Source organism: Podarcis vaucheri (assembly GCF_965113315.1).
Source record: "Podarcis vaucheri genome assembly, chromosome: 14".
In the NCBI taxonomy this organism is placed as follows: domain Eukaryota; kingdom Metazoa; phylum Chordata; class Lepidosauria; order Squamata; family Lacertidae; genus Podarcis; species Podarcis vaucheri.
This window is the reverse complement of record NC_138752.1, coordinates 23,909,635-23,924,836: the sequence shown is the minus strand read 5'-3', so window position 1 is coordinate 23,924,836 and position 15,202 is coordinate 23,909,635. Positions and strand designations below refer to the sequence as shown.

At 46.9% G+C, this 15,202-nt stretch overlaps 1 long non-coding RNA gene across 1 annotated transcript; it reads left to right on the top strand.

Moving 5' to 3' along the window:
- Nucleotides 1-3,532: 3,532 nt before the first annotated feature.
- LOC309518614 lies at nucleotides 3,533-6,531 on the top strand. The gene is made up of 2 exons (XR_014213557.1): nucleotides 3,533-3,613; nucleotides 6,404-6,531. It is a non-coding gene; the product is annotated as an uncharacterized lncRNA (long non-coding RNA).
- The last annotated feature ends 8,671 nt before the right edge of the window (nucleotides 6,532-15,202 follow it).

Below are 15,202 nucleotides of genomic sequence, written 5' to 3'. Positions count from 1 at the left end.
AGGCATCCAGGCGCCTCCTCAGCATCTTACGTGAACTTGGATGGTGCTGCGGCCACTTCTTGTGTCTCCAGTAGTAGGGGCAGTGATGCATGCCTCCAGTCAGTAGAGGGCAGGCTTGAGATTATCAGACAGCCAGGGAATGTACACTTTGTGGTTTTGCCACTAAATGCCTAAGCTCCACCCCGTTTCCTCCTTCTTTCTCCTCTCTTTCTCCTTTCTTGCATAAGGATACTGTCAATGTGGCTCCAGTAGAATCTGAAGCTGTCCTCCCCCCACCCCTTTACCAATGGAGCTCTGGTGTGTTATATTTTCCCCTTTAAAGCTCTGGGAGGGGAATAGGGGTCCCCTAACAACTCTCAGCACTCTTAACAAACAGCAGCTCCCATAATTCTTTGGTAGATGCCAGGACTTTGATATCACATGGTGCATGGGTAGGCAAACTAAGGCCCGGGGCCCGGATCTGGCCCAATCGCCTTCTAAATTTGGCCTACGGATGGTCCGGGAATCAGCTTTTTTTTTACATGAGTAGAATGTGTCCTTTTATTTAAAATGCATCTCTGGATTATTTGTGGGGCATAGGAATTCGTTCATTCCCCCCCCCTTCAAAATATAGTCTGGCCCCCCACAAGGTCTGAGGGACAGTGGACCGGCCCCCTGCTGAAAAAGTTTGCTGACTCATGACATAGTGCATTAAATGTATGGTAGGAATGTGACCCAAAATACACCTTGTACCTAGAAAGCTAGAATGTTTGTGGGGAGGGTGTGTGAATTCTCTAGTATTCTCATTAATGTATTAGTTTTCTATGTTCAGGGTTTGTTAGTCCGGACTGAGTTCACGCTACACTTTCTCCTTGCTGGGATAGCCCAGTTGGTAGACAGTGGGACTTTTAATCTCGGTTATGGGTTTGAGCCCCATATTGGGGTAAAAGATTCCTGCATTGCAGAGGGTTGGACTAGAAAGATGACCAGTGTGGTCCTTTCTAACTCTGTGCTTCTTTCATTCTATGATTCCCCATTCCCTGCCTCTGTGAGTGGTACATTTCAGGAAGTGGGTCTTATTATTCTAAAGCCGCAGTTTTATAGACACCTGGGAGTAAGTCCCAGTGGACTCAGTGGGGTTATTTCTGAGTGGACTTGCCCAAGGTCCTGCTGTGAGCCTTCCACTGCTTTTGAAAGACATGGGTCAGGGCAATGATGGGGCATGTTTGATTCTGAGATCGAGCCCCACAGGATAGTGTGGGAGGAATTTTGAGGGAACACACATGTTGTGTCCCTAGGAAGACTGTAGGAAGACAGTGGCTTTGGCTGGCGATACCAGCTCCAAACAATCGAGCCTTTATCTCAGCAAAGATAGAATGGCATCATGCACATTCTTTAATGGAGACTAAAGGCATTCTTTCTAGCAGCTTGGGATGCTTTCTTCGAGTCATGAACTTTTCTGTATTTCATCTTAAATGAGTGGATTCAAGTGCTTAGCCTGATGTTGACGAGGCATTATTTGTATTATTAGGTTGTATTCAGCTTACTCAGAGTAGACCAGTTGAAATAAATAGGCTGATATTAGGCTGCAGTCCTAAGCCTACTTAAGTGGGAAGGAAGCACCCGTGAATTCAATAGGACTTACCATATTTTTCGCTCTATAACACGCACCCGACCATAACACGCACGTAGTTTTTAGAGGAGGAAAATCCGTAGGCATGCCACCTGTAGGCATTTCCTCCATAACACACACAGACATTTTCCCTTACTTTCTAGGAGGAAAAAAGTGAGTGTTATGGTGCAAAAAATATGGTACTTCTGATTAGACAGGGTTAGGCTTGCGCCATTTATTTCAGTGGGTGTGCTCTGACTATGGCCTAGTTGGAGTCAACTCTCAATAAGAATTTATTTATTTATTTAACGTATGACAGTAGCAATCCAAATAACGGATCTTTTAAATCACATCTTACCAGTGAATAAGAACTTGAGCTATTATTTATGATTTTTTTAAAGTTCATCCTCTGTTGTTATTTGAATGAATACGTCCCCCTCGCCAAATAAAATCAATCCTTCTGGGGTAGTACACTTACATTTATTTTTGTGTGTGTGTGTGTTCTCTCCCCACCCCACCCCTTTCCTTAAATTTATTTGTTCTAGCCAAATGTCAAGGCAAACCCGCAGCAACCAGTACCAATAAAACAATACGGATCATATATTTGTGTTTTTAAAAATCGGCCCCGAAGGACAAAACACGTAGACAATAAAAGATGGTGAATGTGTGCTTCCTTCAGGTAAAGGATGAGTTGTGCAAACCTGGACTAAATGGGAAAATGGCAACGCATCGAAGAAATGTGATGTGCGCACACCAATCTCAAGTTAGCCAAGAGGAGAGGAGCGGGCCGAGGGAGGTTCTGTTACCTGTTAACTAAAAGTTGCCCTCTGCTATAAGTTCTGTTTCACCTGCTCGCCCCTCAGATGAGTTTTTATGCAAGCCAGGCAGCTGATCAACAGACAACCCAAGAAAGGTAGTTCGCCCTGAACATATTTCCGAGTGGAGGATTTCAATTTTAAGTAATAAATGAGGAGCAATTAACTGGTCATGTTTGCCTGATTCCTTTTAAGAAAGGGTTATCTGCTGTGATGCGATCGGAGCCAATACAACGGCTTTTCTGTTTATTGAGTTTTTGTGCCCTATGTGTGTTTAAGTAACCATATCAATACTTACTCACAGGTTGCAATCCTGTGCTCACTTACTTGGGAGTAAGTGCCCTTGAAGACAGCGAGACGTGCTTCTAAGTAGATGTGTTTAGATGTGGGCTCTGTAGCATTAGCGGTTGAAATATGTTGTTGGGGGTACGCTTTATGTTAAGATATACTATGTTGCCAAAAGGTGGGGGGGGGAGAGAGAGAGAGAGAGAGAAGGAGAAGGAGAAGGAGAGGGCAAATTCTGAGGTCCCAGAATAATATTGCATTGTGTTCAGAGGATACTACAAAATTGGTTGCTGCCCTGGTAAAACACAACTGGATCGGTCCAGCATTCTCTTCTCACAGTGGCCACCAGGTGCATCTGGGAAGCCCGCAAACAGGACGTGAGCATGGCAGCAACTCTCTCCACTAATGAACTGCGGCAACTGGGATACAGCCAGTGGCGTAGCGTGGGGGGTGCAGGGGGAGCCAGCCGCACCGGGCACCAACATCTGGGGGGCGCACGCTAGCACTCGCAGCTCTCTGCCCCTACCTGACTCACCCACGGGTTAGGGGGTGCAAATTACTTGCCTTGCCCCGGGTGCTGACAACCCACGCTACGCCCCTGGATACAGCGGCAGTTCTGAGCTACATGAATCGATTCCCTATAAGGCGGCTGATGGGCTGGTTTAGCGTAAAGCGGCTGGTTGTGTTCTAAATCAGCCTTCCACATGCGCGTTGCTGTAGTCCAGAAGAAGAGGAAACTTGTAGGATCAGGCCAGTGGCCCATCTAGTCCAGCCAGCATTCCTGTTGTCACAATGGCCAACCAGATGGTTGCTGTAAGATACCCTCAAACTGAACCTGAGCCCAACAGATGTTGGAGGGTGAGCATAGCTGTCGAGGCTAGCAGCCACTGATTGCCACATATAAAGAGGCACAGTTCAATAGGTAAGCAAGTCACACTGAACTCCGTGTGAGTGTAGGCAATGATCAGGACTGCACTGGTAGACCCCCCTAGTCTGTAGGCACTGGTCACAGCATTTGCCCCCGCGCCCAACAAATCCTGAGCCCCCTTCTCACCACACACACGTCAATGCCATCTCAACAAAAGAAGACACCTCCTCCCAGAATAAAGTCACATTGCAAAGTTATTAAGAGACACCTCCCGGTTCCAAAGACGACCCTGGAACAGGGGCGAGGGGAGGCATGGATTCAACGGGCCAGAAGAGTCTGGGCAACCAAAAAGGGGTTTTTTTTGGGGGGGAGGGAAATCTATGGGGGAAAGCCGATAAGCCTGTCTGACTGTATACAATCGTCCCCCTTTTCTACAAAGTTGCGGAAGCGACAGTCGGGCAGATGGTAATCTCAAAAGCAGATAGGGGGGCTCCGGCGAAGGGGGGGGGCGGCGGAGAGAGAGGCAGCGTCGCTCTTTGTCGAGGTCCCCTTGGCTGGCTAATCAGCTCCAGCGTCTGCGGCGGGTCCCTGAACCCTCCCGTCTGCTTTCGACGGCTTGACGGCCTGGAAAAAACGCGGCACCTGAATTATTGAAGAGGAAGGCAGTTGACTTCTCACCCTCTCCTTCGCTTTCTCTCTCGGAATCCATCACCTGAGCGTTTTCTGTGAAAGGCTAGAAAAAGCGGGGAGTACACGAGGAGGGATGGAGGGCCGAGCGAGGCAAAGACTGGGACCGGACAGAGACGCTCTGGAAACCCCAGGAGGGCACTGCCGCCCCCTCACCTGCCTGAACAGACGGCGCACGGGGCACGCGGCACAACGCCTCTCCTCGCGGAGACCAGAGGAAGGAAGTCCCAAAAGACTCTGGATCCGTGAGAAAGTTCCATGCTAGACTCAACCGACTTAAAAAGAAGGGGCAGGTTACAGAGGGTGTCTGTGTGGAACGCAGGTGGTTTTGCTGAGAAGACTTCATATTCATTTAAAATAATCCCTCAACTGATCTAAAATCTTAATTCCCAAGCATGTTATTTCCTTTCCCCTCCAAGGGGTTTTGTACCCCCCCCCTTTCCCCAGATCAGGGCGCAGGGCGGCTTATAACACAAGATGCAATGCAGACAGCAATCTAAAATAGAAAACAAAACAATAAATCCATACATCCATTATAGACTGAAAAATACAGCAACTGCCATAGTTAAACTATGGAACTCGCTCCCGCAAGAGGCAGTGACGGCCACCTGCCTGGAGCAGACAAATTCATAGAGGAGAAGTCTATCAGTGGCTAATGGCTATGTTTTCCCTTTGCACTATGCTTCTGAATAGGGACGCGGATGGCGCTGTGGGTTAAACCACAGAGCCTAGGACTTGCTGATTAGAAGGTCGGCGGTTCAAATCCCCGCGATGGGGTGAGCTCCCGTTGCTCGATCCCTGCTCCTGCCAACCTAGCAGTTGGAAAGCACTTCAAAGTGCAAGTAGAGAAATAGATGCCGCTCCGGCGGGGAGGTAAACGGCGTTTCCGTGTGCTGCTCTGGTTCGCCAGAAGCAGCTTAGTCATGCTGGCCACATGACCCGGAAGCTGTACATTACCCTCGGCCAATGAAGCGAGATGAGCGCCGCAACCCCAGAGTCGGTCACGACTGGACCTAATGGTCAGGGGTCCCTTTACCTTTACCTTTACCTATATGCTTCTGAATACTAGTTGCTGGGAATCGCAGGTGGGAAGAGTGTTGTTGGGTTTAGCTTTTGCTTGTGGGCTTCCCATGGGCATCTGGCTGGCCACTGTGAGAATTGGATACTGAACCTAACAGCCAGGCTTTTGTTAGGTTCTCCTACAACACCAAGACTCAACTCCAGCCAGCATCCGCATCATCAGAATTCCAAGGGTCTGGACAAACCACGGTCTGGAAAAGTGACATGGTAGAGCAACTGGGACGCCATATGCATTGCAGGCATTCCATATGGCCACGTGCTGAATCTGAAAGATTTATATTACAAAAAGGCTTTGCATGATGGACCTCCTGTGAGCAAGGGGTACTTTGGAGTTCATATAGGTTTGCGTCTATATTTTACAATTAAGCTGGGAATGTTAGTTACAAACCCCCCAACACCAACAAACATGCCAGAAGGACGTCTCAATCCTAAGCATGTTCATTAGAGAGCAAGCTCGGTGGAATCGTGGGAGCTTGCTTCCAAGTAAACATGCATAGGATTGGGACCCAAAGTCGCCTTCTTCTCCTCAGCTCCTTCATTGGAATGTCCCTAGATGTCATCCTTGCCCTTGAACCCAGGTCTTCCGAATGGAATATATCTAGACAGTGGGAGTTGGAGTGAGGTGCGTGCGGCCGCCTGCCACCTTAAAGGAAAGGGGTTCCGGTCCAACCAAGCGGCAGCGCTTCGAGGTCCCGCTGGTTTCCATAGGAGAGAACTGGGCACTTACTCAGCTCTCCCTCTGGAAATGAAGGTGGCTCCCAACCCCTTAACTTCCACAGGATGGGACCCAAACTCCTCGCTTTAAAAATCTGTTCGAACTTTCATTCCCAGGGCTGTCTAAATGGGACTCCGAAGGCTCCCCGCGCCCCCTCAAATTCAATTATTTTATTTTATTGTCAGCACGGGAGGAAATAATTCATCTACTGGCAGTGCTATGTGGGGATCCTCGGAAGTCAGGGTCACTATGTTCAGAAGGGTTTAACCCCCAGATAGTTGTGTGTAGGATCGTAGCCTGAATCTATACTGAGTTTCAATCTATACTGTCATTTCAACAACAACAACATGTTTTAATTGCAGGAGAAGGGAGCTTCCATACAGATGAACCGGGGTCCATAGTGAAGATTTTATGAAAATCCACCACTTCCATCTTGCATTGATCAGACCTATCATCCTTTCTGAAGACCCAAAGGAAACAATATGAGCGGCCCCGTGTGTGGCTCCTCATCGTTGCCCAATAAGCAGCACGTAGTTCACCTTAGCGCGCGCGCGCACTTGCTAGTAGAATAATCAAACCGCAAAGGGACATGTTAAAATTTGGGGACACATTAAAACCCACCGGCAAGGGACCTGATAAAATCCGCTACCCAAGCCTTTCGCATTTCCCCGATCTAATATATATGATTTCGGTTCCAAAATAAAGGAACGTCTCCAAATCTCTCCCTCCCCCCCTCACACATATCAAGCGCCGAAAAGGGGGAGGTATATATATTGAAATTAAGGTAGCGCCGATGTGTGTGTTTTAATAATGAATCTAATTAGCATCGGGGGAAACCCATTAGGCGCAATCGCGTGAAAATCAAAATCTGCCTTACGACTTGGACAGCTTGACGCCGGAGTCCTTGCACTTACCCCTCCCACTAGCCTCCCCCCTCCTCCTAATCATGGGGCTGGACCACTCAGCCTCGCCTCCGTTGACAGGCGAGGCAGGAGGGCAGCGATAGATACCATTGTCCAGCCCTGACCCTCCATTAACACTCTCTATCAGCTTCTGTGGGCTGTCCCCGGTTCCCATCCCGTCTCCAGATTCGAAAGGCACCCGTGTGTTGATGATGATGGTGACGATGATGATGATGAGCTGGACCCCCTCGCCCTCTCCCTTTCCTCTTTGCCTCGACTAAATGGATGGAGTGGATGATGACCTAAAAACCTTGCCCCCTCCCCAGCTCAATTTGCCTTATTACCCTCCCTCTAGAGAGCTATTGTTCCGCAGGTGTTTCCAATTTGCACCCCCCACACACACACTCTTAGCCAATGGCTTCTCTGTAGTTCTACATTCCGATTCTTCTGCTCCTCATTCAGTCCTTTAAGTCCTATTAATCCCGAAAGAAGAAGAAGAAAACGTGCTTTGCGTCCATTGAGGATAAATACATCAATAAATGCTGAACAAAGTGCATGTGTGATATTTTTTTTTAAAATGAAAACTGTAAAGTAAAAAATGGAAGAAGAAGAGGAATTGGAATCCCTACTCCTCAATGAATCCTCTGATTGTCTCTCTAATTGGGGATGAGGAGGGGGAGGTGGATGGGGAGGTGTAAGAGAAACAGCTGACCTGTTGGGGTGACAGACACAGGTTGGGGAGGGTGACATTTGATTGTAAGCCTCCCTTTGAAAAGAAGAAAAGGAGAGGACCAGTCCAATAGAAGCTGGGACCGAGGGAGCCGGAGGGTTGCTAAGAGACAGGGATGCTGACGAAGTTCTATCAGAAGCTCTACCCTGACCTTATGCAAATGGGGGGCTGCCAGCTCTTTGTAGGGAGGTGAAATTTCCACCCACCATGTCACCCATACCTGGCACTCAGCCTTTTATTCAAATGTCCTCTAAAACACACTCACAGAGAAAGAGGTGACAACGCATGACACACTGGAGGAGAGAAGGAGAGAGGGAAACAAATCAGAGTTGGGAGGAGGAGAAAACTAGATTTCAATGTCAGCGCTTTCTCTTTTTTTCCACTCGCTCCTTGGCTTCGAAAACTAGGCATTCCCTCTCCGCGCGCCCCCACCCCGCCCGCCCATCGCCTTTCCCGGAAAGGTCCTTCGATTGCCTTCATTCACATCAAGAGGCTATCATAATAAACTCGCATTCTTGGTTCTAGAACGCTTAATACGCCGTTACAGGCTGGGTTGGCTTAGCAACAGCCAGGCACAATGCAGAGGAGCGGAATGTCGTTATTTAAGGACGTAAGAGGAGGGCCCTGCTAGATCAGGCCTATCCTATCTAGCCTAGCATCCTGTTCTTACAGGGGCCGGCCAAATGCCTGTGGAAAGCCTGCGAGGTGGAGGCGAGCGCAACGGCACTTTGGCCACCTGCGATTCCAAGCGAGTGGTTTTCAGAGGCATATATTTCTTTTGGGACATTTACTTCCCACCTTTTCCCTCCCCTCCCAACTCCCCAGCAGCTCAAGGTGGTTCCCCCCTCCCCGTCCCGCTTTATCCTCTCAGCAACCCTGAGAGGTAGGATAAACTAAGAGTGACTGCGAGTCTCCTAACCCTAATCCCGGTCGCTTTATATAATCCGAGGAAGAAGATTCCCAACCTAGGGAATCTTCCTAGTCCGACGACTAGATGTTATCCTGTTTAGCTGTTATCCATAAGAGCACCATTAGAGTGGAAATAAAGGTGGCTTTTGCCCCTGCTGCCCTGACAATACCTGCCTATGTGTTTTGATCCATTAGTATTTGTGAAAATGGGAGGATCGAAGAGTGTACAGCGCGCATTCATAGAGAGAGAGCTTTCCTGATTAACTAACAGGAAGAAGCGCATGATCTTGGCATAACTTTAACCAGAGGCTGGGGCAGAAAAACTTGTTCTGCCAAGTCAGACTGCTAGTGAGAGTTCACTTGACCGAAGGCTCCCCATACACCAATCCCTGCGCATAGAAAGCTAGCATGTCAACAGGGAAAGCCCTGAACACAGAAAATCAGCACTTCACGAAAAAGGCTAGACTAATACCCTTCCAAGTATCTAGTTTTCTATATGCACAATTAGATAGCATCTAGTCGTGTGATCTCCAGTTGCAGTCTTTGGTGGTGTAGCCAGACATGACACAGGTTACTGAGAACCTTGGACAGGGCCTGCTTTATAGCTAATGCTTTTTTGAAGGTTGTGCGGGTATTTCCCATTACAACAATCCGGCAAGACACATTGGCATTAAGAGAAGCTTACTTGCCCAGAGTAACGCATTGACCCCACATCTGCGTCCTAGGAGATTACCCCTCGATGTTCCGAGCTTTGTCCCCCAAAACCTATATGCACATTTGCTAATATGCAAAGCCCTCTTCAACCCAGGATAAATTCTAAAATGTGGACCATCTTCAGCTTCAGTTTGAGAACATCTGTCTCTCACACACAAACATCAATGGACGCCATTGGTGCTAAGATGAACTGAGTTATCTATCTGGGCAGGGCAGGGAAGCGTTTTTAGATCCAGATTGTATCCGACTACGTCACACTCAAGGAGAACCACTGAAATTAATGGACTTGTTTTTAACGAAGCCGAGGCGACGGGAGAAGTAGAGGCAGCCTCTTAACCAGGGTCCGAGGGGCGAGGCAACCATTTGACTAGGGTTTCTTAGGATCTAAGCTAAACACACCCCGGGATAAATCAATACCAGCGTCCAGCGTGGACAGAGTAACTGGGTTTCAAATGCAAGTCGAGAAAAAATTATTTAGGAAGAAGCGCTGGGCTGTTCAGCCACAATCCTAGGCACACTTACCTGGCAGTAGGTCCTATTGAATTCAATGAGACTTACTTCCGAGTAAACGTGGCCTCAGGATTGAGTTGTGAGACTGAGACTTGCCAGGCTACCTGTGACTTGCAAGGGATCTTACCTAAACACACACGCATGGTGGTGTTGATGTTTTTAATTACTTTGACACACACACCCCTTGTTTCCTCTCGGAGGGCCCCAGGGCGGTCTACCACAAAATATAATAGTGAAATCAAATTTAAAACATTTTCAAAATAGAGCACCAGTAACGCATCTTTGGGTCAGACCAACTCCCGTAATAACCTTTCAGTTTGAAGAGCGAGTCACCGGAGAGGCGCAAAACATGAAAACAATGCCCTTCTCCGTTGGTTTCTCCTAAGCATGATGTTATTCAGTGATATACTTCTCTTGAATATGGAGGTTTGGTCGAACGATTATGAAAGACATCGACAGACCATGAATTTATCGAGCCCCGCAGAAAAAGCAGTCAGCTTGTAGTGTAAGGATGTGACCATGAATGAGAGAGGGAGCGTGCAAGCCTAACCATGTCATTCTGAAGAAGTACTACTGAAATCAGTGGATCCTGCTACCAGGTAAGTGAAAGTAGGATTTACTTGAAAGTAAGCTTCATGGATCATAGTGGGAGTCACTTCTGAGTAAACATTGATTGGAACAATTTCCCAAGTCTTGACAATCCATTTAAGTGAAGAGTTTTTACTCAACAAATTAACGAGGAACTATTAATATCCGAAGTAGCTAACTGCTTTACTTTTTTTTTAAGGAAGGAGTATGAGAGCTCGTTCCGTAAGTAGGAACTGTGGTAATATTTACTTATTTAGAATTATTATATACCGCTTTATATTGGTGCGGGGGAGATCCAAAGTGGTGTACAAAAGAGTAACAACAGCAAGAAGAAAAACATAACAGAAACATAACAAAATAACACGAATGCATGAAACACACAGCCAGATACATTATAATAATGCGCATTTTCAAATTTGCTGTGGAAATCTGAATTGTAATTGGTAATAATATGTTGTTAGGAAGTTACGGGGGTGGTTGTGAAGGTACCTAGATCCTAAACCTAAATCGCTTTCAAAATTCCCATTGATTTCAATGAAATTTAATTCCATTAAGAAAATGAGCCCCCACCCCCAATTTAGAAGGAAGAAACTCCGAATCTATTTAGCTATGCGAGGTGAGTAGGGCTGCCCTCTTCACAGACAAAGCGAAGTGGGTTTCACTGCCACGCGATCACATTGAGGGCCAGTAAGCTTCTGAATTCATTGACCCCTCGATAAGCTTATAAAGTTACCATGGTCCCCGACCCAAACTGTTAGGAATGTAAATGAAATAAGAAATATCAATATATAATCAACATTTACAGTATTAGTCATTTATCACCATTACCAGGAATCATAAAACGCTTTAAAAGATGGTGTAAATAACTATACCATACAGAAGTTGAACACTGGCAAGCAAGGTTCACTCTGTACATGCCCATGCTCTAGGCTCATATTATATATATATATATATATATATATATATATACACACACGATACCTCATAAACTTATATATATATATATATATATATATATATACACGATACCTCATAAACTTATATATATATATATATATATATATACACACGATACCTCATAAACTTCATAAACCAGGTCTATATCCATCCACTGCACTGCATTCATGGACCCGGGAGAAACAATATCGACCACTTTGGGAAACCCTGAATAAACAAAGGATTTGGTCTATATTGAGTCCAGGATCGCTAGAATAAAGCGTTCATGTTCAGAGGCAGTGTACCCCAGAACACCAAGTGAGCAAACAGCGAGGGAGGCCTTCCCACGCTCTGCTTATGAGCTTCCAGGGACATCTAGGCTGTCCGCCGTTGGAAACAGGATGTCGGGCTAGGTCGATTTTTTTAATATAAAAAAAATGTAATCCAGCAGGGCTTCGTGTATGCTCTCAGAAGAACGAAAGACCTCTGGAGACATCTTCAAGCGCTCCCACCGGGGTTAGCAGAGCAGATGTAAGAGCAGGACTGGGGGGTGGGGGGCGGAGGCCGGGAAGCTTGTTTGGCTAGACGCGGGGCCTGACCTGTGAACTCAAAGCTGCGATCTCTCCTCCCAGGCTGAGCCGGGTGGTAATAAAAGCGCCAGGGAGACAAGGAAGAGGCCTCCTTCGCCCCGGGGCCATCCTCACACTGCAGGCTGGCTGCATTTTTGCAGGCGCTAGCTCCCTGCAACTTGCAGGCAAAGCGAGAACTTCATTTCATATTCCATCAATATTTACAAGGCTCGATTGAATTTCCCCCTGACAAAGTTCACACCAAGCAGGCGCGCGGCTAAGATGAAATATTAATAGCCAAGGAGGCGCCTTATGAAATGGCTGGTTATGTTGTTGCGTTTAAAAATAAAATAAAATAAAATAAAATAAAATAAAATAAAATAAAATAAAATAAAATAGCAACAACACATTTCTTCTGCATCCTACTCTTCTGCGCTCCCTTCATTCTTCTCTTGCCCTGGAGACCTTCGCGGCTTAGATTTGTGAATTCTGAAAAAGAGAATGTGATGGTTTGTAACCCGAGCACAGAAACTGGGTTCGCACGTGCCTGTCATCCAGCTTTCGATTTCTCTACACGCGGCTGCGTAAGCGGCAGCTGAAGGTGTGAACAGGCTCTGTTGTAAAGTCCCGCGCCCACCGGGGCAGTTAGGTTGCGCTTAGTGCAGGGACTAGCGAAAGACGTGGGCCCCTTCAGACGCTCCATGCAGGACTCCAACTCCCATCAGCCCCAGCTAGCGTCCATGGACATTGCTCAGGGGCGCCGGAGTCCAACAAGACCTGCAATGCTACCGTTCCCCTTTTATTCCGGGTTTCTTTCCCTTACACCTTGCCAGCCACCCTCTTATTTCAGGAAGTAATGTTAGTCATTCGGTGACATAAGAATGTGGTTCTCCAGCCGTGAAGCGTTTGGGGACCCTCCCATTTGTTCTGCTGGATGGGGCCCCGGACTTCTACCCTAAAGTCTTACTCTGGCTGCACCACTATCAAGGGCCACAGGAAAGCTGATATCTCTGGAAAGGACTCTCCCTCCCTCGTGGTCCATCATCACTTGACGTTGCAGCTATCGCGCGGATTACATGCGGAGAGAACAATCGCGTATCGGCACACGTGGGAACGCAAAAACCACGGGACAGGGGTGCCAACTCGGAAAAAAATACATTTTTGCATAATCAATCACATGACGCACACTATTTGAATGGGAATGCTTATCAACTTTGTGGGGCCCGCCCCCCTCAAATATTTTGGCCCCTAAGAGTTGGCTCTTATGCCACGGAACCATGAATTCCTTCATGCACTCCGCGGTGAAGCGAGCGATTACCCTCCCAGGGGAAACAATCATATTTCCATTAAGGTGGAATCCTGCCCTTAGGATTCCTTATCTGTGCCCCGCGCAAATCCAGCCCCGCGCAAAAGGCATTAAATCCAAGGAAACATCTAGAATTAGGAATAACGTGGCCTGATCCGCTGCATTTTGCCATGGGGCGGGCGGGGGGGGGAGTGGGGCGTTTGCCCGATGCCTCCTGCTCACAAAGTCTGAGCGTTATCCAGGCCAAAACAAGCAAGCAAACAACATTTCAAGTGTTTTAAAACCCGAATGATTTCTATGGGATTGTCTGGGTCGTGGCCGAGTCTCTCTCTTCGAAGTGAGCAGGTCTCTAAGGCTTCTGCTAAACCTAACTTCCAGCAGCCTCCCTCGGAAGTAAACCGTGTTGCTTCCAGTGAGATAAACTCCTAAGTATGTGTGCCCATAGAAAGGTCGCTGCGAGACTAAGGCGAGACCGTCCTATGGACACACTTACTTTAGAGGATATGTCGCAGGAATCAGTACTACTTACTTCCGAGCGATGCTGCAGGAGGAGGTTGGGGCCGCCTGCACGTTTAGCAGAAGCCAACAACCCAGAAGAGTAGAGCAGCTTTACGCGCAAGTAAGAGCGCAACACGTTTCAGCTGAAATCCTCTTGAAGTGGGAAGAGCTTTCTGAGTAACCTGTGGGCAGGGCTGCGCCGCAATGAGCTTCGCCACCCTCTTTCACAAGCTCATTCTTTGTCCCTCGGTCTTGGGACACCGCGATAGATAGATTGATGATAGATAGATATAATACAAAAATATATGAAATTATTTACATGTTCAAGACAAGAACCCCAGTAAATACACTTTGATCTTGCTCTGACAACAGAAAACAGGTTGATCATTGTCTTTTTAGGGCAAAGGATAATAAATGTATTTTAAACTATTAGACAAACACCGGATCTTCACACCTGGCAATTTCAAGACCTCCGAACTGCCTGCAGCTCTGTTCTGTTTATTGGCACCTTCGCGACGCAAGAAGCCCCTGCGACGTATCTACCTCGAGCTGTCTACCTGATTCGCCTTCTTAGATGGATTTAAATTCTGAGGGTTTAGATATATATGCAGGTATAATAATAATAATAATAATAATAATAATAATAATAATAATAATAATAATACAACTCTTCCTTCTCAGCATCACATATTTCTGACGGTCTTGCATATGTTTCAGACATGGCCTACTCTAAAGCAGCCGGAGTGAGCTGACGGTAGATCTGAATCTACTGGAAGATCTCTGACGGATCTCTAACATATCAGCAAATATATCCGGCTTCCAGCAGCAACAAAAACGACTTTTTTCTCCAACTAAATTGGCTGCGGAAAGGAAGAAAACTAGGGAAAGGGAGAACTGGGAAAAGCGCTGTGGGGAAAAGATCCACAGAATGCTCAAAAGTCAGAATGTGCTCAGAATGTGCTCGGAGACACCCTGTTCTTTCTTTCTAACTGTTTCTAACTTTATTTCTAACTTGGCTCGATTGGTAGATCTCGGGGTTTCTGATAAAATAGATCAGAGTAGATCAGACAAGCTTGAAATGCGCGCACTTCTGCACTAAACCCTTTGATAACATATGACAAGCGAACACCTTTCTTCTTTTAAAACAGGTGATACTGGAGTTCACAGTCCTTTCCTTTCTTCTAAATTGTTTTTCTTGACCAACACACCAACTGTACTACTTATTTGGGGGGTTTGGGAGGAAGAGGGAATTGTGCTAGCTTTTTAGGCCACCTAAGCCCAAGGGCGTAGCCAGGGCGGGGCCCCTTAAATCAATAAAGGTAAACAAAAAGACATAGCTAATTGAGGTTCTCCCCCCCCAAAAAAAAGGCCTGCCCCCTAACAAAAAACCTAACCACGCCCATGAGCCGAGCCTCTATGTGCTTGTTTGTTTGTTTTAACTCCTATTCCTATCGGGTTCAGTAGGATTTACTCCCGAGTAACTACTGAGGAGGTGGGGG